The following is a 9,156-nucleotide window of genomic DNA, read 5'->3' as shown; positions in this document are numbered from 1 at the left end:
TACTGTCCGCCCCGGTGGACGCTGCCCAGGCTCGCCGAATAGCCGCCACGGCCTCCGGACTTGATTGCCTCCCTCTTGGAAGAGGTCAGCATCCGTGGCATCCCCCGCTTGCCCCGCACCGACCGTGAGCTGAGCGCCGGCGCACGAGCACCGAACGGAAGAACTCCATCTCCGGCGCATGCGGTGGCTTGCCGGAGCGCCGGCCCGTTCAGACCCTTCTGACTCGCCATGCCGCGGCGAGCGCGCACGTGCCGCCGTGCCGATGAGCAGCATGGCCGCCGATGTACTGATCGGTGTTTCCACAACCACGGCAGGCGCCCCGGCCCGTGAACGCCGCCTCGCACGGTGCCTCGGCTCGCCGGAGCACCGCCCCGTTCAGACCGTCAGACGTAGCGTCACTCGCATTCCACCAACGACTCATGCCCATCGATCTGTCTTTCATTGGGGAATCGTCCAAAAAGACTAGCAGCCATGCTGCGCAGAAGCAGCAACAGCAGAAGACGAGCAAGCACTGTGACAATGGGGCATTTCGTCTTCAGATTGTCCACGTTTGATGTGCTTGGTATGCACATTTGATAGGCAAAGCTTGTGAGTTGTGACTCCTAGGACAGCATTGGTCCTTCGTTCCCGTGGTGAAGAGCAGTCTTGCCTGTCCTAACGTAAGAGTTCGGTCATCCAGTCTGAAGATTAATCTAGAAAATGACTTTACAAAGGGAAAAAAATACATGTTCACCACAACACCAGACATTCTCTGAACAACTAAGAGAGGCAAAGGACATCCCCGTCCCCGTGTGCACTGGGATTGTCAAGGCAGAATCACAAGGCATTGTGCGTTAATTCATAGGAAATTAGGAACATATTAACAACTTGAATAATCTGAATTACTTCGAATTAGTCGTCTAAGCACCGATAGATTCTCGGAGGTCAAAGTCTGTAAGGTGCGTCGACAAAGCCACAAAACTCGCTCTGAATAATCTCAGGAGAGATAATGCTGCCACAACATTCACTGTTCATCACATCTTATCGATCTCATGATCAATTATAAGAAAAGAACAGGAACAAATAAATGATAATACACACAATCAACTGTAAAACTCAAGCACAGCATTTTGGTTCACACGACGCCATCTTTGTCAAAGTTTACATTCAGAGAACCACTGATCCTTTGTTAGTAGTAAAGCATGCTAGTAAAAACATGCCTGCAGTAAGGACGAATCAACTTGTTCTAGCACCGGTAAAGGAAGGAAACGATCACACGTTACATTAGCAGCGCCTGGCTCAGTCTTTCCTGACCAGCCTCAAGTCTGAACCTAGCTGCAAAGTAGTACAACGCCGTCGCTTCTTCTTCTCGTCATGTAACCCCCCTACATTATTAAGGTGATGCATGTTCCTAATTCACTTGATCGACGGACAAGGGAATCTTCCCTTTTTTTTTCTTTGACTTGATGAAAAAAGAGAAAATGTCAAATCAACAATACATATAACTAAGCATGCATGGTGCTTTACTTCATTGTCTCATGTATGTAACCCCTTCATTAAGATGAGATGTTCATGGAAAGAAGAAAAAAATTACAAAGATTAGCAGTGCCACCACACACACCACCTCCCCTGCAACCACAAATAAGGACGACAGAGCTTGCGCCGGCGCACGCTTGATGGCCCCCTGCTCGCGGTGATACTGCACGTGCACGATGTACTCCCTCTGTGACCTGGGCATGGTCGTCCAGTAAATGTCGGCAATCTTGAGGACGAGCGCTCACACCTCCTTGGCTCCTTCCTGTCTCGGTCGGGGAACTCGGGCCAGGCTCCCATGGCGAGCTCGTCCATGAGGTAGATGTGGCGCAGCTGCAGGGCGCGCGCCTTCTCGGTGAAGACGCGGTGCCGGCGCGACCGCGTCTGCCTGATGTACTTGCGCTCCGCCAGCGACCACACGCCGCTGTAGTTCCTCACGAGGAGCCTGCACCTGTTGCGCCGCCGTCCGCTGAGGATCTGGACCGTGTATCTCTTGTACGGCCACGAACGCTTGATGAGGCGCAGGAATCTTGGTCGTTCATCGTCTTGTGCCTCATGCCGATCCATTGACTCCCGGCTGCCTAGTGTCTGCCGTGACAAGAGCGGATAGAGAAGTCAAGACGCTATGTAATTTGGAACAGAGGAGTATCAAGATCATTCAAGTTTTTGTTCGGTTTTATGGATTTATTTCGGATCGGAAATAATATGTATAACAAGAAACTCATGATAAATACAACAAGAGATTAAAATTTATTTCAAGTCGAGAACTAATTACAATAAAATAGATTTATGGGAGAACAAGAGATCGAAAATCAATCCATGAGTCGACAGGTGTGAAATCAATCCTGGTCTTTTATTCTACCTATCATAGTCAATTTTATTGCAATTAGTTCCTGATTCAAAATAAATTATGGTATCTTGTCATACATATTAGAGAGAATTATTTCTTTGGCTCTAAAAAAGTTGTGCTTAGTTTATTGGTCTTTTTTTCTCTTGAACTTGGTTATTTGGCCCACGAGTTAGTGATTTATTAATAATAATATCTACTTTTCAGTAGTTCAAATGACATGTTAGTGATTTTTTGTTGGATCCATGACTCTAGTGGTTTTTTCACTATTTTATCATGCTCCTGCGATTTTCTTAAAAACAAAAAATAGATTTATAAATGCCTAGAAATTATTTTACTATTGTAAAAATATACCAAAAAATCATGAAAATTTCATATGTCATCATTTTCCGATTAAAAATCTAAACTGATGTGTTTGAACACAATAAGATTGTATACCTATCTGCAGGTGACAGAAGAGCCAAGAAACTATACGAAACTTATTTTGGAGGACAAATAGCCAAGTTCAAAAGAAAAAGAGCCAAGAAACTAAGCACAACTTTGTTAGAGCCAAGTCACAAAAAAAAACTTTGTTAGAGCCAGGAAAATAATTCTCTCTACATATTATTTTCGATCCGAAATAAATCCTGTATAACCCAACAAAGCCTCAGTCAGGACTTTTAAATGGCGGTTAGATTCTCGATGCGATAACTTCAACCCAAGGCAAAGGCAAGGCCGATTATCATCAGAGGACAAAAAAATAAACAAAGCAATGCTACGAATTTTGTGACTGGAAGGCTATTGGTTTTGCATTTTGCTGCAAGGAAACTGAAAGGAGTGGCCCAACCCCAAGGTCGTGATCCAGGCTCGTGATCGCTGGAATTAATTGAAGAACTAACCGGCGGCAGCACGAGGCGCGGCGCGTGGCAGAGCCAAGTCGCGGCGCAGCCTGTAGTGGGCGATTGCTTGTGTAAAAAGTTGATTGAGAACCTCAGGCCCGTGAATATTATATTCCTATTGGGATTATATTCCTACTGGTATTCACATCAAGCCTGGCTGGTCTCGGCCTCGAACGGCAGGATAATTTCTTTTTTTTTTGTCTCTTTCTGAAAGAGGAACGGCATGGTAATTTACTTTGTTTTACCGAAAGATGAAGGGCATGGTAATTTGGGCGTGGCGTGGATTTTGAATTGAGATGGCAGCTGCTGCCCGCTGAGCAACCTCTTCACTTCCGCCCCCTCCCTTTCCCGCACAAGCTCTATATAAATCCCATGTCACCCTGCCATGAAACTGAAGCTTCCATTCCACGCTCGCGCCCTCCACCGCTCTCCACACGCGCTCTTCATCCTCGGATCGGCTAGCCAGTGTTGCTCGCGCCGGTGACGAGCGAGGGAGGTCAGCCATGGGCAGCGCCTCCGCCAACGAGATCGATTGGGTGGCGACTTCCTCCACGACGCTTCCGGCATTCGACGCCGCAAGCTAGCCACTGCGTGCGTCGAGGATCGTCTTCGCTGACACCGGCAACCGCAACAAGTTCCAGCCGCTCGCTGACTTGGGCGACGGCGACCTCGACGCCAGCCTCGATCTTTTGTGGATCCTCTGATATACAATAAAAAATTATTTAGGAGAAGGTTTAGGATGTCGAGAGATCTCTTCTAGCGCATAGTGGATGGTGTGGAGGCACACGATGAGTACTTTAGGCAGAAACCAAACGCAACGGGCCTTCTCGGTGCCACTGCATTGCAGAAGGTGTTCGGATCATTTTATATGATTGCATATGATGTTCTAGCTGATTCAATGGATGAAGTTGTGAGAATTGCATAGAGCACCATGTTAGAGTCCTTTCACCACTTTGTGCGGGCTGTGGTTGAGGTATTTGGGAAGCAAGACTTGAGGCCACATACTATTGACGACGACACTGCAAGGTTAGTGGCCATGAACACTAAGCGGGGATAGCATGGCATGCTTGGTTGCATCGATTGCATGCATTGGAGATGGAAGAATTGCCCAACAACATGGAAAGGGCAGTATTCAGGGCATGTAGATGGGCCAACGATGATACTTGAAGTTGTCTCATCTGAGGATTTGTGGATTTGACATTCTTTCTTGGGTTTACCAGGCTCTCTAAATGATATAAATGTTTTGCAGAGATTGCCATTATTTCAAAGTCTAACTTCAAGGAATGCACCGTCAGTGGAGTACGTGGTCAATGGGAACAAATACACCATGGGTGAATTTGAATATGGTTCACTTTATGTGTTAAAAATATTTATATATGATTTGTAGTGGTATGATGAAGGATATATATCGAGAGTATGTCGAAATAGGAGAGAGAGAAAAAGATAGAGGCCAAGAAGATTTAGATGTGCTTGCTGTAGTTGAGCGCAAAAAATAGGCCCATAAAAATAGATGGAGCCCCTACTCAACAAAGTAGGAATCCTGATTTAGGGGCCATTGTCGGAGTTGCTATGAGGCAAGAGGGGAGGGAGCACCCATATTTATAGGGCTCCATGGCTCATATAGTTTTGCCATATGTCTATCTTCTGCACACTTCTTTACAAAATATATAACTCTAGATTTTTCCTCATTCTTATGTTTTTTCGACACGAGGAAACCCCCATTTCCATTACATGAACGGAAATTCCAAAGTTTACAGAAACAGGTTACCAAGAGTTATAAAAGAGGAAGGGGGAAAAGAAGGGGAGGGGAGCATCTAGGATGATTCAGTCTAGATGCAGCTGCCAAGTTCTGATCCGGGGCTCCCAGATCGCAGCAATGTGCAACCAAATTACAGACCCAAGTTTTAAAGTAGGAAGCAAGACAAGGAGTCTTAAAAAACATGCAAAAAAAACACTAGCAAAGGAGCTACATCTTCTTAGTCAGACTCCTCATCATCTGACGCCACGTCTGAGTTCGGGGGGAGAAGTCTTGCTATTGTTGGTGCCATCGGTTGATTCACCATCAGTTTACTAGCACAAGCCAGCAAAGCTTGTACTCCTTCCAAAATCTTGCCCTGTGTCTCCGAATTGTATAATCCTGCCCAATATGTCAAGAAGGAACAAACATGTATTATGACTGCAAGAGAGTTTGTGATTATTTTCTTGTTAAAACAAGCTTTGTTTCTGCACTTCTAGATATCCCAGCAAACTGCAGCACACCCACAAGTGTGGACTGCAGTACCTCCAGGTAGAATCTGAGTAATCCAGGAATAATATTGTTAAAGGTTCCTAGGGATATTGTTGGCACCTAAACATGTGCCAATGATTCCCCAAGTAATTTTAGCCACATGGCATTGAAAGAATAAGTGGTCGATAGTTTCATTCTCTAGACAAAAGTAACAGGTGGGACTTCCAACCCAATGTCTTTTAATCAAGTTATCTTTGGTTAGAATAGCATTATTTTCAACCAACCACATGAAAATTTTTATCTTCCATGGGATTTTGGCTTTCCAAACATTCTTATACCGATTTCTTGAGTTTTCTCTAGTCAGAAAGTTATATACAGACTTTGTAGAGAAACGATTATTTTTATTCCATCTCCACAGAGGAATGTCTTAATTGTTTTGAAATGTATGATTGTAGATGTCATTGACCAATCCCAACCATTGGTCAAATAACAAGGGTGTCAGCCATCTCTTGAATTGAAGCTGCCCCTGGTGTGTTAGAAAATTGTAGACTGAGATATTTTTTTTATCACAGCAGAGATCAAACAGAATGGGGGCCACAACACATAAAGGCTTTTTATCCAGCTGTCAGTCTAGACGGAGGTATTTCTCCCATTTCTGACTAAGATTTCTCTTCCTTTTAAGTAAATATGCTTTATCTTCAGTAGGTCACCCCAAACTGGTGAGTCATCCAGTTTATGTTTCACAGACCCTATTGTGTCTTCCTGCATGTATTTCTATTTGATTATGTCCTGCCATAGTACAGTCCCAGTTTCCAAATTCCACCACCATTTGCATAATAAACTGATGTTCATGATTTGAATATTTTTAATTCCCAAGCCACCATGCCTTTTGCTCTTATTGATTATATTCCACCTGATGAGATGATGTTTTCTCTTTTGGCTACCCCCTGCCAAAAAAGGTTCTCCTTTGCTTATCTAGTTTGTCAGTGGTGGTTTTGGGGAGTAAGTGCATGGACATATGGTAAATGAAAGAATTGGATAAGCTGGAATCAATTATGGTTGTTCTTCCAGCAATTGAAAGAGATTTTCCTTTCCACATAGCCAGCTTCTTTTCATTTTTTTCTTCCAAAGGAACCCTATCCCTGACATGTAGTCTACTTGGACTAACAGGTACACCGAGATATTTAATTGGAAAAGAGCCAATCTGACAATCAAACAGTTCAGCATATCTCAGACCTACAGCGGTGTCACCTTTTAGCATGATCACTTCACTTTTAGAGAAGTTTATCTTTAGTCCAGACATGATCTCATAAATGTATAATAACAGCTTCATGTTTCTAGCCTTGTCCAAATCTTCTTTCAAACAAATGATAGTGTCATCTGGATATTGCAAGATGACAACCCCTTGAGGAACTAGATGATCAGCCAGCCCAATGAGCATTCCATTCTGTTGGGCATGTCTGACCATTCTAACCTGGTAATCAGCAATGAAGTTGAAAAGAATAGGGGATAAAGGATCACCTTGTCTCACTCCTTTATAGCTGACAAAGTAGGGGCCAGTTTGATTGTTCACCTTCACGCTTATTGTGCCACCAGAGACCACTTTTTTGATCCAGTTGCACCAGGTTTCAGAGAATCCTCTCATTTTGAGATAGTCAAATAGGAACTCCCAGCATACTTTGTCATATGCTTTTTCAAAATCAAGTTTAAGAATTATCCCAACCTCTCTTCTTCTTTTGATCTCATGTAAAATTTCATTTTCCTCATTCTTATCTAACTATACAAATATCTAGTTTATAGAGTATTTTAAATTTCACCATGAAGCATGGCAACCATAATTCATACATACTCTCTAATCTTCTAGAAGCTCATCACAAGTATGCATTGCTATTTCAATATAATATACACACCATGAGAGTGGTAGGAAATAAATGCCCATCATTAGTAACAGGACTAGAAACATGTGTGCGGTGTTGCCGCGCACTGCTTTAAGCATAATACATCTATTACGTAGGGTAGTTGGAGGCTTGGAGCCCATTGATGTAGTTTTTCTAGTAGACTAAAAGTTTTTTTAAAGAAAAAAGATCAGACGCTATGGTTATGGATCTCGTGTTTTCTCGAAAGCATGACACATGCTGTAAATTGTCCAAAAATATTTGTAAATACCTACTAAATCCACTCTTTGTGCATTTACTTGATTTTTCTTTTTCACGCACCAATCACAAGCTGATTTGGATCTTGATTGAGGGCAATGAATATGTAATTTTCTTTGTCCTATCATAAAAATAGTGGAAGTCCTCTAGTTGTGTAATACCAAAAAAAATTGCTCTCCTGTTGCTATCTTTTTTTTTGGCGTATGACAAGCCTAACAAAGTGAAACACCAAGAAATACTGTTGAGCATGGATGTAGTATGCAACTGAAGGCTGAGCATGATATACCCATTATGCTTGTATTATCTCTATCTAATTTGGTGGCTCCCTTTTCATCCAAAAAAATTTGGTGGCTCCCTATAACATGTGTCAAGAAGTATAAATATATGAGCTTAATCAAGATTTTTCACTATAAATATACGAGAGATGAAGACGGCCACATTCCATTAATTGAGAATATGTTTGCCGTTTCCTCAAACCAGAGCATGATAGAATCGACAGCCTTGGTAGTGATAAATGGGGCAGCGAATCGAACTCAAAGATGGGATTAATGTTTGATCTTGTTTATTGGCCAGTGTTGAGCAAGGCCGCGGTATGCGCAGCAGGCGCGCGGGGACATCGAATAGTCACTCCTATAGTTGGCCGTTTGGCCCGTTACCCATGGGGTCCGAGGCCCGGCCCAAAATAGCCCAGCCCGAGCACAGCTCGGGCCCGGGGAATATTGGGCTGTGGGCGGTACAGGCCCGACGCTGGGCTGTGCCTGGGCCTCACTTCCAGCCCGCTGGATGCGTCCAGGCACAGCCCGAATAGGCCGGCCCGATGGGCGGCACGGCGGCCCAGGCACGGCCCACGGCCCGCTCGCCAGGCCAGGCCGGGCAAAGAGCCGTTGGAGGCCTGCTGCCGGCCCAGCCCAGCGGAGTGGGGTATAAAGGGGCGCCGGCCGCTACCCCCGGCCACCCCCTGGCCTCCATTCGCCCGACCCCTCAGCTCCCCTCGCCTAACCCTAACCCTAGAGCCTCGACCCCTCCTGTTCCCGTCTCGTTCTCGCCTCGCCACCTCTCTCCCATCTCGATCTGACCCTCTTCTCCAACTCCGGTCGCCGGCTCGCCGCCGTTGTCCTACACCACTAGAAGCCAGCCGTCCACTCTATCCCGCTCGCCCTCTTCTCTTTGTTTTCCTTCCTACTTTTGCATCTTCACTGGTCGACTCACTTCCTCAACTCGAATCCGTCCCCAAACCCGACTATCCCTCCATAAATCTCGTAGATCCGGCCGTCCTCGATCTCGCCGGCGTCCTTGGTGCTCCGGATCGGGTAAGTCCGGAACCCTAATCTTGGTTTTTCGTGTTTTTTTATTTCTTTCCCCTGATTCTGATCGTTTTAGCCCTCTGCGCAATTGCTCAGCCGATGCAAAGCCGTTGGGGTACCTGAGGGGGCTGGATCTGGGGTCTTTGGACCCTAACCGGCAGCTCAGTACCCTCGGTTTTGACGGCCGACGCAAAGCCGTGACGCGCCCAAGGCCTGCCCCCAGGCCATGGACGAT

This window comes from Panicum virgatum, chromosome 9N (assembly GCF_016808335.1).
Source record: "Panicum virgatum strain AP13 chromosome 9N, P.virgatum_v5, whole genome shotgun sequence".
In the NCBI taxonomy this organism is placed as follows: Eukaryota; Viridiplantae; Streptophyta; class Magnoliopsida; order Poales; family Poaceae; genus Panicum; species Panicum virgatum.
The sequence above is the reverse complement of the archived record's forward strand: the minus strand, read 5'-3'. Positions refer to the sequence as shown.